The sequence below is a fragment of the Heterodontus francisci genome, unplaced genomic scaffold, assembly GCF_036365525.1.
Source record: "Heterodontus francisci isolate sHetFra1 unplaced genomic scaffold, sHetFra1.hap1 HAP1_SCAFFOLD_43, whole genome shotgun sequence".
Taxonomy (NCBI): Eukaryota; Metazoa; Chordata; class Chondrichthyes; order Heterodontiformes; family Heterodontidae; genus Heterodontus; species Heterodontus francisci.
Window position 1 is genome coordinate 2675384 of NW_027141852.1, and position 17842 is coordinate 2693225.

General features: G+C 46.7%; 1 non-coding gene across 1 annotated transcript; it reads left to right on the forward strand.

Annotated features, from left to right (window-relative positions):
* Nucleotides 1-12177: 12177 nt before the first annotated feature.
* Nucleotides 12178-12266, forward strand: trnar-ucg (transfer RNA arginine (anticodon UCG)). The gene is given in 2 exon segments: nt 12178-12214; nt 12231-12266. It is a non-coding gene; the product is annotated as a tRNA-Arg (tRNA).
* Nucleotides 12267-17842: the final 5576 nt, after the last annotated feature.

Here is a 17842-nt window from a genome sequence, read left to right on the forward strand (position 1 = left end):
GTGGCAGCTAACTGCAGCACGGTTGTCTGCAAGAACTGCAAGAAGGAAGGCCATCAGACCAAGGACTGTAAGCATTGTAAGTACTGCAACCTGTGAGGTGGGGCAGGCCACCTCTACAAAACCTGCCCAAACGCTGCCTCAGTTATGCTCAGGCAGCAAGGACCAAGGAAAGGCTGGGTTCAGGAACGGTGAACACGTCTGGTGCTGGGAGGGAAACAAGCAATCCTCCCCACAGCGATGAAAGTCTATCTGAGAAAGAGAAGAAAGGGGAGGCAGCTGCAACCAGTGACCTAACACCTACTCCGTGCCTGGAAACTCCTCCTCCACAGACAGAATTAATGGAGGAGGAGGCAGCAGATGGACAAACAGGTCAGTGACAGGTGGTACAAAGGAAGACCACAAAGAAAAAAGCTCCAAAAAAAGAACAGGTCAACACCCAACCAGTGGCAAGAGGAGGCTACCGTCTGAGACAGACTACAGCAGCTCCTCCTCACTGGACGAGGAAGGGCCGGAACGATGGCACCTCCAAAAGAAGCAGCAGAACTCAAAGGAGCTGGAAGATAAAGCCCACCAGCTCCGGGGCACTGGAAGCTGTGACACGCCCAGCGCACCCCAAACCAAAAGCATGGGTCCCAAGGAGATGCTCAGTGCACCCCAGCTCCGGGAGACCGAGAGCAGCGAAGTGTCCTGCGCACTCCAGCTCCAGCTCCGGGAAGTCAGGAACAGTGATGTCTTCGAGGAGGGACCGAGGGGAAAGACACCAACAATAGAGGACAACCCAAGCCTTGCTGCCTACAAGACCCGCCCCCCCACCCCCCCCCCCACCCGCCGATGTCACCCCAGTGGAACAAAACCCTCATGAATAACCATGAGGGGTTTCTGGGCTCAACGAATGTGAAACAGCTTGCGTACACTATGGGTATGCAGGAACATACTCAAGGACCGGGACTAGCAAGGACACCTGGTGTGGTAAGCAACACCCAACTTTATAGTGGATATAAAGATTGCTTCGATTAACATGCATTGTGTTAAATCCACCATGTGATGTGTTTCAACCTTGGATGACTTCGCAAAGGTCAAAGCCGGCGTACTGTTTCATCAGGAGTGTGGAATCCTGCACCGCAGCACTTACAGGCAATGGTCTCACGGGCCATCGATCTGGTCCAGAGGATATGATTCCTGTTGCTACGGCCTGGGGATTCTGCTGCGGGAAGGCAATTTAACCATCTCTGAAGTTAACATGCTGGTGGGCGGTCGCCTTCTCGTAGCAGATGTAATGGACAACAATGCTCCGCTCCATTTAAGCAACGTATATGCCCCGGTCCAATACAGTGAGCGGCTGACCATCATCCAGCAACTCCCACTGCTGCTGGCGACATCCAGGCCGGTCATTCTTGGAGGTGACTTCAACTGCATCATTGATGCAGCTGGACGATCTGGCAGTGACGACTGAAAACTGGACGCTACGCCCAGATTCTTAAAGGAAACAGTATAAAATGCCAAACTGCACAATGTCTTCAGCAAACCTGCAGACAGAGAGCAGCATAGATACACCTGGTCAAGATCGGACGGGTCTGCCCGTTCCAGGATTGACTTCCTGTATGTGTCCCCTGCTTTCACGGTCAGATCCACCGACGTCAAGCCGGTGTTCTTCTCCGACCACTGCCTCTTACTGGTTGACTGTCACTTACAGGGTGACCAGCGGGTTAGCAGGGGGACATGGAAGCTCAATGCTACACTGCTAACCCCAGAGAACATTGAGGAACTCAAAAGATATTGAAAAAGTTGGAGAACAGTGAGACCCTCTTTGAGTATCCGGTGAACTGGTGGGAAGTGATCAAGGAGAACATCAAGAGGTTCTTTATCTCCAAAGGTGTTCAGAGGGTGAGAGAGACTGAGGGAAATGTCCCAACTCCAGAAAAGAATGCAAAATCTGCTCTGGCTGCAGTCGATGGGGGTTGAGGTCAAGGAGGACTTCCAAGAGGTGAAGAGCCAGCAGGCCTCGTTCTTTGCCACGGAGGCCTCCAAGATCATCCTCCGGTCCAGAGTCTGCTCCATTGAGCAGGATGAGACGTGCTCGCGTTTCTTCTTCCAAAAGGTACACAGAGAGAGCTCTGTGATCAGCAGCTTGAAGGAAGAGGATGGCTCGGTCACAACTTCGCAGTCCGACATACTAAGGATTAGCAAATCCTTGAATGCTGGGCTGTAAGACGTGAAGTCTATGGACAGCACGTCCTCCCAGTCCTTCCTGTCATCGATCACAGAGGTCTTAGATGACAGCATGCAGGAGAATCTGGACAAACCGCTAAATCTGGACAAGCTGACAAAGGCCATCAAGTCTTTTGAGACGAAGAAAACTCCCGGAAGCGACGGCTTACCAGTTGAATTGTAACCGGCCCTGTGGTTCTGGGTCAGCCCAGACCTGCTGGAAGTGTACGAGAGTACGCTCCTGGCCGGCAGCATGTCAGAATCCATGAGGAAAGGCATCATCACCCTCATCTACAAGCAGAAGGGGGAGAGGGCAGAAATCAGAAATTGGCGGCCCATCTCACTGCTTAATGTAGACTACAAGGTTCTGTCCAAAATCATCGCCAGTCGAATCAAGTCTGCTCTGGAGTTGGTGATTCACCCTGACCAGACCTGTACTGTACCCAGCAGGAAGATCTCTCATAGTGTCGTGCTACTCAGGGATACGATCGCCTATGTACGGGACAGGAGGGTGGACACCTGCCTCATCAGCCTGGACCAGGAGAAGGCTTTTGACAGGATATTGCACACATACATGATGGATGTGCTCTCCAAAATGGGGTTTGGGGAGGGAATCTGCAATTGGATCAAACTGCTCTCCACAAACATCAGTAGCACAGTCCAAAAAATTGGGTGGGAATCAGAAAGTTTCCAATCAAATCTGGAGTCAGACAGGGCTGTCCTCTTTCCCCTGCCTTGTGTGTTTGCTGTATCGAACCCTTTGCTGAGTCTATTTGGAAGGATGCGGGCATAAGAGGGGTGACAATCCCAGGCAGTGGAGTCACTCAGGTCAAAGCCTCCCTGTACATAGATGATGTTGCAGTATTCTGATCGGATCCGCTGTCCATTCACAGACTGATGAGCATCTGCGACCAGTTCGAACTGGATTCGGGAGCCAATGTTAACCATGGCAAAAGCGAGGCCATGTTCCTTGGAAACTGGGCTGACCGATCCTTTGTCCCCTTCACCGTCAGGTCAGACTACCTGAAGGTGCTGGGGATATGGTTTGTCAGGGCCGGGACGTGCACCAAAACCTGGGAGGAGCGAGTAGCCAGGGTACAACATAAACTGAGCAAGTGGGAGCAGCGATCTCTCTCTATTATGGGTAAGAACCTGGTCATCAGGTGCAAGGTGCTCACGTTGTTGCTGTAAGTGGCACAGGTCTGGCCCATACCCCACTCCTGTGCTGTGGCGATCACCCGAGCCATTTCCCGCTTTATCTGAAGACGCAAAATGGACAGGGTCCAGAGGGACACGATGTTCAAACCTCTGGATAAAGGCGAAAAAATGTACTCAACGTGGCCCTCAACCTGATGGCCGCCTTAGTATGTGGCTGCATCAAGCTGTGCGTAGAGCCCCAGTATGCAAACACCAAGTGTCACTACGTGCTGAGGTTCTATCTGACCCCGGTGTTGCGAAGGATGGATCTGGTGACATTGCCACGGAACGCTCCATCCAGTTGGACTGTGCGTTCGTGGAAATGTTTGTGTGGAAAAACACCTTTGACCACCAATCCATCAGGCAGTGGTCTGCACGGAATGTCCTCAAGTCTATTTTTGGAAAAGAAAAGTCTGGAAGAGGAAAGACCGGCGGGAAAGCTCGGTCCAAGGCCAAGTCTCGCTCCTCCCGGGCTGGACTGCAGTTCCTGGTGGGCCGTGTTCACAGGCTCCTGAGAAAGGGCAACTATGCTGAGCGTGTGGGTGCCGGAGCCCCGGTCTATCTGGCTGCTGTGCTCGAGTATCTGACCGCTGAAATCCTCGAGTTGGCCAGTAACGCGGCCCAGGACAACAGGAAGACCCGCAACATCATCAGACACCTACAGCTGGCTGTCCAGAATGACGAGGAGCTCACCAAGCTGCTGGGAGGGGTGACCATCACTCCGGGCTGGGTGCTGCCTAATATCTGGGGCATTCTGCTGCCCAAGAAAACCAGCGCTCCGGGCACCAAAACCAAGGCAATCTGCCAGGATTTTATCAAATACCCAAAGGTTCTTTTCAGAGCCACCCACAGTATCATTCTTGTAAATCTCCTCTGTACTCTCTCCACAGCAATTATGTCCTTTCTGTAATGTGATGACCAGAACTGTACGCAATACTCCAGCTGTGGCCTAACCACCGTTTTAAACAGTTCTCGCATTACATCCCTGCTTTTGTCGACCAAGAAAGGAAAGCATTCCATATGCCTTCTTCACCACTCTATCTACCTATCCTGTCACTTTCAGGGACCTGTGGACATGCACTCCAAAGTCTCTCACTTCTTCTACCCATCTCAATATCTTCCCGTTTATTGTGTATTCCCTTGCTTTGTTTGCCCTGCCCAAATGCATTACCTCACACTTCTCCAGATTGAATTCTATTTGCCATTTTACTGCCCACTCAACTAATCCATTCATCTCATTCTGAAGTCGACAGCCATCCTCCTCACTATCAATTACACGGTCAATTTTTGTGTCATCAGCAAATTTCCCAATCATAGCTCCCACATTTAATTCCAAATAATTATTTTTTTTTAAAGAGATACAGCACTGAAACAGGCCCTTCGGCCCACCGAGTCTGTGCCGACCATCAACCATCCATGTTATACTAATCCTATACTAATTCCATATTCCTACCACATCCCCACCTGTCCCTCTACTTCCCTACCACCTACCTAGGGACAATTTATAATGGCCAATTAACCTATCAACCAGCAGGTTTTTGGCATGTGGGAGGAAACTGGAGCACCCAGAGGAAACCCACACAGACACAGGGAGAACTTACATACTCCACACAGGCAGTGCCCAGAATTGAACCCGGGTCGCTGGAGCTGTGAGGATGCGGGGCTAACCGCTGCGCCACTGTGCTGCCCGTGTGGTAATATACACCACAAACAGCAAGGGACCCAACACTGAACCCTGTGGAACGCCACTGAAAACCGCTTTCCATTCGCAAAAACATCCGTTGACTACTATCCTTTGTTTTCTGCCACTGAGTCAATTTTGGATCCAACCTGCCACATTCCCCTGTATCCCATGGGCTTTCATTTTACTGACCAGACTGCCATGTGGGACCTTATCAAATGCCTTACTAAAATCCATGTAAACCACATCCACCGCACTATCCTCATCAATGTTCCTTGTTACTTCCTCAAAAAACTCAATCAAGTTAGTGAGACATGACCTTCCCTTAACAAATCCATGCTGACTATCCCTGATTAATCCATGTCTTTCCAAGTGGTAGTTTATCCTGTCCCTCAGAATTGATTCGAATAATTTACCCACCACTGAGGTCAGACTTACCACATCCTTTTAAAATAATAGTACAACGTTCGCAGACCTCCAATCCTCCGGCACCTCCCCCATATCCAGTGAGGATTTGAAGATGATCCTCAGCGCATCCACTATTTACTCCTTGGCTTCCTTTAACAACCTCAGATGCAAACCATCTGGCCCTGGTGATTTATTCATTTTCAAAGATGTCAGACCCTCTAGTACTTCCACTCTCATTATGCTTATCGTATCTAATATTTCACACTCCTCTTCTTTTACTACACTGTCTGCATCATCCCTCTCCTTTGTGAAGGCAGAGACAAAAAACTCATTAAGAACCCCGCCCACATCTTCTGGATCTACACAGAAGTTCCCTTGTACATCTCTGATAGGCCATACCCTTTCCTTAGTTATCCGCTTGCTCTTAATGGACTGATAAAACATCTTTGGGTTTCCTTCAAGTAGTTGTATCCAGTCCACATCCACCAAATCACCTCTCAGTTTTGTAAAATTTGCCTTCCCCCAATTTAGAACTTTTACTTTTCGAGCTGCCCTGCCATTACCTAGCTTTACAAACTCATTATTGCTCGTGTAATAAGTGTAATAAGTAGAATAATTTACCAGTTACTCACCGATCAGCTTCTTCCCCTGTACCATGGAGGCTGAAAAGGCAGAAGAGAAGAGACCAAAGGGCACCTCCTTCCCCTAGTCAGTGAAGTCCCTCACACATCAACTCACAGCTTTACACTCTGTCCAAACAGCACTTTCTAATCAGTAATTATTCATAAATTACACTAACTAAAACATTAGTAACCTAACCAATTACAAGGTCGCTATTTGAGGGTTTTTAAACAAAGAGAACAAAGAACAAGAACAAAGATAATTACAGCACAGGAACAGGCCCTTCGGCCCTCCAAGCCTGCGCCGATCCAGATCCTCTCTCTAAACATGTCGCCTATTTTCTAAGGTTCTGTATCTCTTTTCTTCCTGCCCATTCATGTATCTGTCTAGATACATCTTAAAAGACTCCATCGTGCCCGCATCTACCACCTCCGCTGGCAATGCGTTCCAGGTGCCCACCACCCTCTGCGTAAAGAACTTTCCACGCATATCCCCCCTAAACTTTTCCCCTTTCACTTTGAACTCGTGTCCTCTAGTAATTGAAACCCCCACTCCGGGAAAAAGCCTCTTGCTATCCACCCTGTCTATACCTCTCATGATTTTGTACACCTCAATCAGGTCCCCCCTCAACCTCCGTCTTTCTAATGAAAATAATCCTAATCTGCTCAACCTCTCTTCATAGCTAGCGCCCTCCATACCAGGCAACATCCTGGTGAACCTCCTCTGCACCCTCTCCAAAGCATCCACATCCTTTTGATAATGTGGCGACCAGAACTGTACGCAGTATTCCAAATGTGGCCGAACCAAAGTCCTATACAACTGTAACATGACCTGCCAACTCTTGTACTCAATGCCCCGTCCGATGAAGGAAAGCATGCCGTATGCCTTCTTGACCACTCTATTTACCTGCGTTGCCACCTTCAGGGAACAGTGGACCTGAACACCCAAATCTCTCTGGACATCAATTTTCCCCAGGACTTTTCCATTTACTGTATAGTTCACTCTTGAATTGGATCTTCCAAAATGCATCACCTCGCATTTGCCCTGATTGAACTCCATCTGCCATTTCTCTGCCCAACTCTCCAATCTATCTATATTCTGCTGTATTCTCTGACAGTCCCCTTCACTATCTGCTACTCCACCAATCTTAGTGTCGTCTGCAAATTTGCTAATCAGTCCACCTATACTTTCCTCCAAATCATTAATGTATATCACAAACAACAGTGGTCCCAGCACGGATCCCTGTGGAACACCACTGGTCACACGTCTCCATTTTGAGAAACTCCCTTCTACTGCTACTCTCTGTCTCCTGTTGCCCAGCCAGTTCTTTATCCATCTAGCTAGTACACCTTGGACCCCAAGCGCCTTCACTTTCTCCATCAGCCTGCCATGGGAAACCTTATCAAACGCCTTACTGAAGTCCATGTATATGACATCGACAGCCCTTCCCTCATCAATCAACTTTGTCACTTCCTCAAAGAATTCTATTAAGTTGGTAAGACATGACCTTCCCTGCACAAAACCATGTTGCCTATCACTGATGAGCCCATTTTCTTCCAAATGGGAATAGATCCAATCCCTCAGTATCTTCTCCAGCAGCTTCCCTACCACTGACGTCAGGCTCACCGGTCTATAATTACCTGGATTATCCCTGCTACCCTTCTTAAACAAGGGGACAACATTAGCAATTCTCCAGTCCTCCGGGACCTCACCCGTGTTTAAGGATGCTGCAAAGATATCTGTTAAGGCCCCAGCTATTTCCTCTCTCGCTTCCCTCAGTAACCTGGGATAGATCCCATCCGGACCTGGGGACTTGTCCACCTTAATGCCCTTTAGAATACCCAACACTTCCTCCCTCCTTATGCCGACTTGACCTAGAGTAATCAAACATCTGTTCCTAACCTCAACATCCGTCATGTCCCTCTCCTCGGTGAATACCGATGCAAAGTTTCGTTTAGAATCTCACCCATTTTCTCTGAGTCCAAGCATAACATTCCTCCTTTGTCCTTTAGTGGGCCAATCCTTTCTCTAGTTACCCTCTTTCTCCTTATATATGAATAAAAGGCTTTGGGATTTTCCTTAACCCTGTTTGCTAAAGATATTTCATGACCCCTTTTAGCCCTCTTAATTCCTCGTTTCAGATTGGTCCTACATTCCCGATATTCTTTCAAAGCTTCGTCTTTCATCAGCCGCCTTGACCTAATGTATGCTTCCTTTTTCCTCTTAGCTAGTTTCACAATTTCACCTGTCATCCATGGTTCCCTAATCTTGCCCTTTCTATCCCTCATTTTCACAGGAACATGTCTCTCCTGCGCGCTAATCAACCTCTCTTTAAAAGCCTCCCACATATCACATGTGGATTTACCTTCAAACAGCTGCTCCCAATCTACATTTCCCAGCTCCTGCCGAATTTTGGTATAGTTGGCCTTCCCCCAATTTAGCACTCTTCCTTTAGGACCACTCTCGTCTTTGTCCATGAGTATTTTAAAGCTTACGGAATTGTGATCACTATTCCCAAAGTAGTCCCCTACTGAAACTTCAACAACCTGGCCGGGCTCATTCCCCAACACCAGATCCAGTATGGCCCCTTCCCGAGTTGGACTATTTACATACTGCTCTAGAAAACCCTCCTGGATGCTCCTTACAAATTCTGCTCCATCTGGACCTCTAACACTAAGCGAATCCCAGTCAATGTTGGGAAAATTAAAATCTCCTATCACCACCACCCTGTTGCTCCTACATCTTTCCATAATCTGTTTACATATTTGTACCTCTATCTCACGCTCGCTGTTGGGAGGCCTGTAGTACAGCCCCAACATTGTTACCGCACCCTTCCTATTTCTGAATTCTGTCCATATTGCCTCACTGCTCGAGTCCTCCATAGTGCCCTCCTTCAGCACAGCTGTGATATCCTCTTTGACCAGTACTGCAACTCCTCCACCCCTTTTACCTCCCTCTCTATCCCTCCTGAAGCATCGATATCCTGGGATATTTAGTTGCCAATCATGCCCTTCCCTCAACCAAGTCTCAGTAATAGCAATAACATCATACTCCCAGGTACTAATCCAAGCCCTAAGTTCATCTGCCTTACCTACTACACTTCTTGCATTAAAACAAATGCACCTCAGACCACCAGTCCCTTTATATTCATCATCTGCTCCTTGCCTGCTCTTCCCCTAAGTCACACTGACTTCATTATCTAGTTCCTTACAGGCTTTTGTTACTACCTCCTTACTGTCAACTGACCTCAATTGGTTCCCATCCCCCTGCCACATTAGTTTAAACCCTCCCCAACAGCGTTAGCAAAAGCACCTCCAAGGACATTGGTTCCAGTCCGGCCCAGGTGTAGACCGTCCAATTTGTAATAGTCCCACCTCCCCCAGAACCGGTCCCAATGTCCCAAAAATCTGAACCCCTCCTTCCTGCACCATCTCTCAAGCCACGCATTCATCCTGACTATTCTTTCATTTTTACTCTGACTATCACGTGGCACTGGTGGTAATCCTGAGATTACTACCTTTGAGGTCCTACTTTTTAACTTGGCTCCTAACTCCCTAAACTCTGCATGTAGGACCTCATCCCGTTTTTTTACCTATATCATTAGTGCCTATGTGCACAATGACAACTGGCTGTTCACCCTCCCCCTTTAAAATGTTCTGCAGCCGATCTGAGACGTCCCTGACCCGTGCACCTGGGAGGCAACATACCATTCGGGAGCCTCGTTTTCGACCACAGAACCGCCTATCTACTCCCCTTACAATCGAATCCCCTACGACTATAGCCCTTCCACTCTTTTTCCCGCCCTTCGGAACAGCAGAGCCAGCCACGGTGCCATGGACCTGGCTACTGCTGCCTTCCCCTGGTGAGCCATCTCCCTCAACAGTATCCAAAACGGTATACTTGTTTTGGAGGGAGATGACCGCAGGGGACTCCTGCGCTGCCTTCCTGCTCTTTCTCTGCCTTTTGGTCACCCATTCCCTTTCTCCCTCAGCAATCCTAATCTGCGGTGTGACCAATTCACTAAACGTGCTATCCACGACCTCCTCAGCATCGCGCATGCTCCAAAGTGAGTCCATCCGCAGCTCGAGAGCCGTCATGCGGTCTAACAAGAGCTGCAGCTGGACACACTTCCTGCACGTGAAGGAGTCAGGGTCATCAGCCATGTCCCTGAGCTCCCACATTGAGCAAGAGGAGCATGATACGGGTCTGAGATCTCCTGCCATTTTTAATCTTAAGTTTAAACTTAGTTAAATGAAAAAGGAACGAAAAGTTTTTACCAATCACAATAAAACCAGAGAAATCGAAAAAGCCTTACCTTATAAACACCCCACCGAGTCCTTTTTGTTGGTTAGAGGAGGAGGGCGGGTGGGAGACACTACAAGTGTGGTGTCTCGGGTTCAGAAACCGCCCAAATATATAGTGTTTTACTTACCCAGCAGCCCCCTGGCCTCCGCCGAAAAACAAAAGGAAATTAAATTTACTTTCAAACGGACTTTCCCAGCTGCTCACTCGCTCACACGCTGCTCCCGAAAAAGCTGCTGCACTGAAAGGAAAGTTATTTTAAACCGCCCAAATATATAGTGTTTTACTTACCCAGCAGCCCCCTGGCCTCCGCCGAAAAACAAAAGGAAATTAAATTTACTTTCAAACGGACTTTCCCAGCTGCTCACTCGCTCACACGCTGCTCCCGAAAAAGCTGCTGCACTGAAAGGAAAGTTATTTTAAACCGCCCAAATATATAGTGTTTTACTTACCCAGCAGCCCCCTGGCCTCCGCCGAAAAACAAAAGGAAATTAAATTTACTTTCAAACGGACTTTCCCAGCTGCTCACTCGCTCACACGCTGCTCCCGAAAAAGCTGCTGCACTGAAAGGAAAGTTATTTTAAACCGCCCAAATATATAGTGTTTTACTTACCCAGCAGCCCCCTGGCCTCCGCCGAAAAACAAAAGGAAATTAAATTTACTTTCAAACGGACTTTCCCAGCTGCTCACTCGCTCACACGCTGCTCCCGAAAAAGCTGCTGCACTGAAAGGCAGGTTTTTTCCCTATCCCAAAGGCTCTTTTCAGATCCACCCACAGTATCTGAAAGGGCTTATTACTGTCTGAAGTCTGCTGTACCCACACCTCTGTCTATCCCTCTTCATCTAGAACAACCAGCGTCATCTTCCATTCCTTTCACCATCATGTGTTTAACTCGCTTCTCCTTATAGACAGTCAGATATCAATGTAATAATGAAATGATCTGTGTCAGTGCTGGCCATTTCCCTGTCCTGATTTCAGACCCCACTCTGGACACTTGTTTCCCATTCCAGGACCTTCTTGTATTAATATTCAGCACCACCTGTCACTCAGAAACTTGTTTCAATGAACCGATCCTTTTACTGAACTTCCAACTGCTGCTGTCTATTTTTCGAGGGAAAGAGCAGCTCACTGTGTAAGGATGTGAGGGGAATGTAACCCGGCTGCTGGTGAGAAGGTCCCGTCTTCTCAATCAAAAGCCTTTTATTTTACTTCAGTGATTCCCAGATTCCCAGCTGGTCTGTTGAGGATTTTGTTTTCACAGAAATTGCTTGTTAAATACAAATCTGATTCCAACATGTCAGTAACAGGACAGAATGGGAACCTTTTAAAAGGATGAAGCAACTATTTCAGTGGCTTCTCACTGTCCCCCTGAAGCGTGTGTGAAGGGGAATTACCAGTAGTCTGTAATTTATTACTTCCACACTGAGTTTGAGTTATTTGTCGTGTGAAAGATTGCTGAACGGAGTCTTTTACTGTCAGTTACGGATGAGAAGTTGACGAAAATTGGCAAAATAAAGCTGTTCATAAAATAGCACCAGCAATTTGAGTCGGTAAAAGCAAAATTGTGTTTTAAAAGTTTATTTAAACCGCTACGGGAAAATAGATTTTTATGTACTTTTCCAGTCGATCACTTCTTTTCCACAGTGAAATTGGCGGCTTTCACAAATTCAAATATTCTGCCAGGTTGACAGGTTCAACCAATGATTTTTTGTATTTTGTGCTTCGAGGTTCTCTGATTGAAACATTTCTGAAAGCTAATGGCCGTGTGGCTTAATGGATAAAGCATCTGACTTCGGTATATGCGATGATGTCATCAGAAGAATGCAGGTTCGAGTCCTGCCACGGCCATTTTGACCCAAAGGGATGATGCAGGGCTTTGGGGATCAAGTCGGGGACTGAACAGATTGGAAACCCGACATGGACTTGATGGGGCGAATGGCCTCCTCATGTGCTGTCACTGACTTTATGAGAAGAGGGTGACCAATCAGAAGTGGGTTGGGGCGACAGCGGGCTCAAACTGCAGGAATTCCAGGTCCCTGAATGACTGAGCTGAAACTGATCAGTTTCACTGAGGGAAACACCGTCTCGGGGGAAATAACTTCACAAATAATTCCATTTGACTAATTATTCAATTAAAAAACAATGGGCAGATGTAAAGGTGTGATGTTACTTTTCACTGTGAGGGGAGAATCCACCATCTGGGTAAATCAGCAACTTTATAACATCGTCTGTACGTTTGATAAAGAAACGATGAAAACTCTCCCCATGACCCTGGTGTGGTGGAAAGGCTCAATTCAGAGATTGGAATATAACGAGAGCACAACATAAATCATGAACTGTTATTTCCGGCATAAAACACACCCCAGCTCCCGTTCCCAGGTCACTGCTGTCCCTATGAGGCGGTGGGTGACTCTGAAAAGAGACTTTGTTTTGTGTTTCTGCAGGAAAACCACAAAGATCCTCGTAGGCAGTGAAACTCATCTTCCCAGAATCTCCATACCAGATTGAAACAGAAAACACAAAGACAGTGAGAAAGTTCCAGAGAGTTACTGAGCATTAAAACCAATGAAATAAACCAATTCTAGAGAGATGTTGGTGCAGCTTTTTCAGAGAGATTGTGGGTGGCTCTTAAAAGACCCGTTGTGTTTCGAGTGTTTTCACTACATGGTGGAGTTTTACTTGGAGTTGATGTATTTGGTCACTCACTTTGTCCCTTCTCACATTCCGAGCGCTTTGTTGGGTGGAAATGTTTCTTCAGGCAGTTTCAACAGCTTTGAGCCGACTTTGAGTCAGAAACCAGAAATGGGAGTACAGGACACAGACAAGGAATTGAGGCTGAACCTTTATAAATCTCACTGGTTATAGGCCTCAGTTAGAGCGTTGTGTCTAATTCCATGCTCCACACTTTGGCAGGAATGTCTAGGCCTTAGAGAGGGTGCAGAGGAGATTTACTAGAATGTGTCAGAGATGCAGGAATTCAGCTAATGTGGAAAGAATAGGGGTCTGGGGTGTGTGAAGCTGGGGTCCTTCTTCTTAGAGCAGAGATGTTAATGGGGCAGTTAATAGTTGTGTTCAACATTGTGAAGAGTTTTTATAAGAATAAAGAAGTTTGACTGCAATTAGACAGAGCCTTGGTGAGATCACACCTGGAGCACTGTGTACAGTTTTGGTCCCCTTATCGAAGGAAGGATATACTTGCCTTAAAGGAAGTGTATCAAAGTGTCACTCGATTGCTTCCTGGGATGAGGGGATTGTCCTATGAGAAGAGATTGAGTAGACGAGGCCGATATTCCTCAGAATTTAGAAGAGTGAGAGGTAATCTTACTGGCACCTAAAAATCTTAAGGGATTTAACAGGGTAAATGCTGGGAGGATGTTTCCTCTGGCTGGGGAATCTAGAACTAGGAATCACAGTCTCAGTATAAATGGCTCCATCATTTAGGACTGAGAAGAGGAGAATTTTTTTTCACTCAAAGCATTGTGAATCTTTGGAATTTTCTACGCACAGTGGTTAGCACCGCAGCCTCACAGCTCCAGTGACCTCGGTTCCGTTCAGGGTATTGCCTGTGCGGAGTTTGCAAGTTTTCTCTGTGACCGCGTGGGTTTCCGCCGGGTGCTCCAGTTTCCTCCCACAGCCAAAGACTTGCAGGTAGATAGGTAAATTGACCATTGTAAATTGCCCCTAGTGCAGATAGGTCGTAGGAGAATGGTGGGAATGTGGTAGGGAATATGAATGAATGGAGGATTAGTATAAATGGGTGGTTGTTGGTCGGCAAATACTCGGTGGGCCGAAGGGCCTTTTTCAGTGCTGTATCTCTCTGTGACTCCAGAGATGTGGATGCTCAATCATTGGGTATCTCCAAGAGAGAGATCGATAGGTTTTTGGATACGAAGGGAATCAAGGGATCTGTGCTCGTGTGGTAAGATGGAGTTGATGTAGGAGATCAGCTGTGATCTTATTGAATGGCAGAGCTATTTCGACGGGCCGAATGGCCTACTCCTATTTTTTATGTAAAGTTCCATTCCTCTCAGGGAATATTTTATTTTCAAAAAGAGAAATACTGCACGCACTGGAAATCTGAATAATAACAGAAGATTCTGGAAACACTCAGCAGTTCCAGCAGTATCTGTGTAGAGAGGAAGGTAGGAGCAATGTTTCAGGTCTATAGAAGGGTCACAGAACTGGACCACTAACCCGAGCTTCTCTTCTCCACAGTTGTTTCTGGACTGGCTGAATGTTTTCAGTATTTTAGGCTTTTTCTTGCTGTATTTCATCCATTTCCCATTTGACTATTTGCTGTGAAACTTTCAGCGTTGTGCTCAGTTCTTTGTGTAGTTAGGTTTTCTTTATTTGAAGTAATGTAAATAGTATCCTGAAATGAATTTGCCAAACGGTTGGGCAAATTGTGACAACAAGTTTTTGAGCAAGTTCTCCACATGCACAGTGAAGGATTCCTTCACATTTGTGAAGACCATACAGGACTTGCAAATCGATAGCAATGCCGTGTCCATGTGTTCATTTGACATTGCTAGCCTATTCACCAATGTACCACTTCAGGAAGCCATAGATATTTGCACTGCAGTGCTATATCATGGTGATCTAGACCCGTCACCATTGTGTGAATCAGTATTCATTGAACTTATGAACTCGGCAACTTGCACAGTTGAGTTCACTTTTATTGACACCATGTATCGCCGGTGTTGCCATGGGATCCCCTCTCGGCCCAGCTCTCACAAACATCTTTGTTGGATTCCATGACAAACCTGTTTTTCAGGGAATGACACCTAACCTCCGACCTCTTGCATATTTCCAATATGTAGATGATACGTTTGCTATATTTGAATCCGCAGCTGCGTGAAATAATTTCCTTGCACGTCTTCATGGGCTCCATCCTACACTCAAATTCACCTTTGGAATGGAGCTGTCAAATGAGTTCCCTTTCCTTGATGTACTAGTTGAGAAATCTGCTAAGGGGTTTTCTACCACGGTCTACCGCAAACCTACCTTCACTGGTCAATACACGCGTTGGGATTATTACAGTTCCACGCGCTATAAGATTGGTCTTATCAGCAACCTCATAAATAGGGCTGAGCCATTTGCTCACCATGCAAGCTTGATGCTGAAATAGGGCGAATCAAAGACATCCTGCATTACAATGGCTACACTGATCAGATCATTTCTCACTGTATATCACACAAACTTATAAACGGGCTGAAGGCTGTCATTTTGAGCCCTGGAAAGTGCCCAGTCTCCCTCAAATTACCCTGGAAAGGTAATATATCCCCAGTATTTGAGTAACAGGTGAAGCGAGCTGTTTCCTGCTGGAACGATGCAGGAGCAACAAGTGTGGTGTTCGCCACTCACAGGATGCTGCTGTCAAGCAAAAGAGACGTCCTTCCTATCACACAAATAAGTAACGTGATTTATGAATTTCAATACCAGTGTGATGCTAGGTTTCGAGACCGTACATCCCGAAACTGGCGGATTGTATCAAATAACATGTCCCTTCCGCTGTTCGCAATGGGCCCTACCCAACCAACCCGTGCTTGCAAAACCCAAAACACAGTATCCAACATGAGATGTGATTCCACAATAGGACAACATTTGCAAAATAATTCTCAGTGTGCTAAGAATTACACTGACAACCGATTTAAGACTGTCAGTAGGGCTCGCAGTGTGGTGCACTGGTGTGTACTATAAACTACATATATTAATACACAGGGCCCTGTTCTTTGCAGATAGAAAGAACATGCACACACATTGTGCCAGTTTCAGCTAAACAAAATAAGTGACAGCCATTCACTGGCTCATTCCACAGGGCAATGCCTTGACCAATCAGAGTTCACTTGCCAACCAATCAGCACTCTCTTCTCATACAGAAGAAAGTTGGTGTTTTCCCTTAAATTGGTACTTTTGTGGATTGCCCTGCTGAGTGCAAGACGAAAACAACTGGCTACCAAAGTTTGGACAACATGTCACTTTTTTAACGAAATGATTACTTTTATTTTCAATATAAAAATATAAAGCAATATGAGTGTAACATTTACAGACAAATTCTATTACCTCACATTGCCTGATTCTTTCACACTGACAGACTATGTGAACTACTGTCCCGATTTTGCAGTTCTCACTTCCAGTTAGCAAATGTCAGCAATCTGTGATACAGTGCAGTTTACAGACCAGACCGTCAATCACAACATGCAATAATTGTTCAGCTTCTGTTGGACTGGTGGGATTTAGAAATACTAGGAATTGAGATGAGCTGTTATTGCATTTAATTATTTGTTTCATGGGATGTGGACGTCGCCAGCCAGGCCAGCATTTATTGTCCATCCCTAATTGCCCATGAGAAGGTGGTGGTGAGCTTCCTTCTTGAACCACTGCAGTCCATGTGGGGTAGGTACACCCACAGTGCTATTAGGAAGGGAGTTCCAGGAATTTTACCCAGCGACAGTGAAGGAATAGCGATATAGTTCCAAGTCAGGATGATGTGTAGCTTGGAGGAGAACTTTCAGGTGGTGGTATTCCCATGCATCTGCTACCCTTGTCCATCTAGGCAGTAGAGGATGCAGGTTTGGAAGGTGCTGCCTGAGTAGCCTTGGTGCATTGTTGCAGTGCATCTTGTCGATGGTACACACTGCTGCCACTGTACGTCAGTGGTGAAGGGAGTGAATGTTGTGGACGAGGTGCCAATCAAGCATGTTGTTTTGTCCTGGATGGTGTCGAGCTTCCTGAATGTTGTTGGAGCTGCACCCATCCGGGCAAGTGGATAGTATTCCATCACACTCCAGACTTGTGCCTTGTAAATGGTGGACAGGCTTGGAGAGTCAGGAGGTGAGTTACTCACCGCATGATTCCTACCCTCTGACCAGCTCATGTAGTCACACTATTTATAAGGCTACTCCAGTTCAGTTTCTGGTCAATGGGAACCCCCAGGAAGTTGATAGTGGGGGACTCAGCGATCGTAATGCAGTTGAATGTCAATGGGAGATCGTTAGATTCTCTCTTGTTCGAGATGGTCATTGCCTGGCACTTGTGTGGCGCGAATGTTACTTGCCACTTATCAGCCCAAGCCTGGATATTGTCCAGGTCTTGCTGCATTTCTACATGGACTGCTTCAGTATCTGAGGAGTCGCAAATGGTGCTAAATTTTGCAATCATCAGTGAACATCCCCATTTCTGACCTTATGATTGAAGGAAGGTCACTGATGAAGTAGTGAAGAAGGTTGGGCCAAGGATACTACCCTAAGGACCTACAGCAGTAATGTCCTGGAGCTGAGATGATTGACCTCCAACAATCACAACCATTTTCCTTTGTGCTAGGTACGATTCCAACCAGTGGAGAGTTTTCCTCTTGATTCCCATTGACTCCAGTTTTGCTCTGGCTCCTTGATGCCATACTCAGTCAAATGCTACTTTGATGT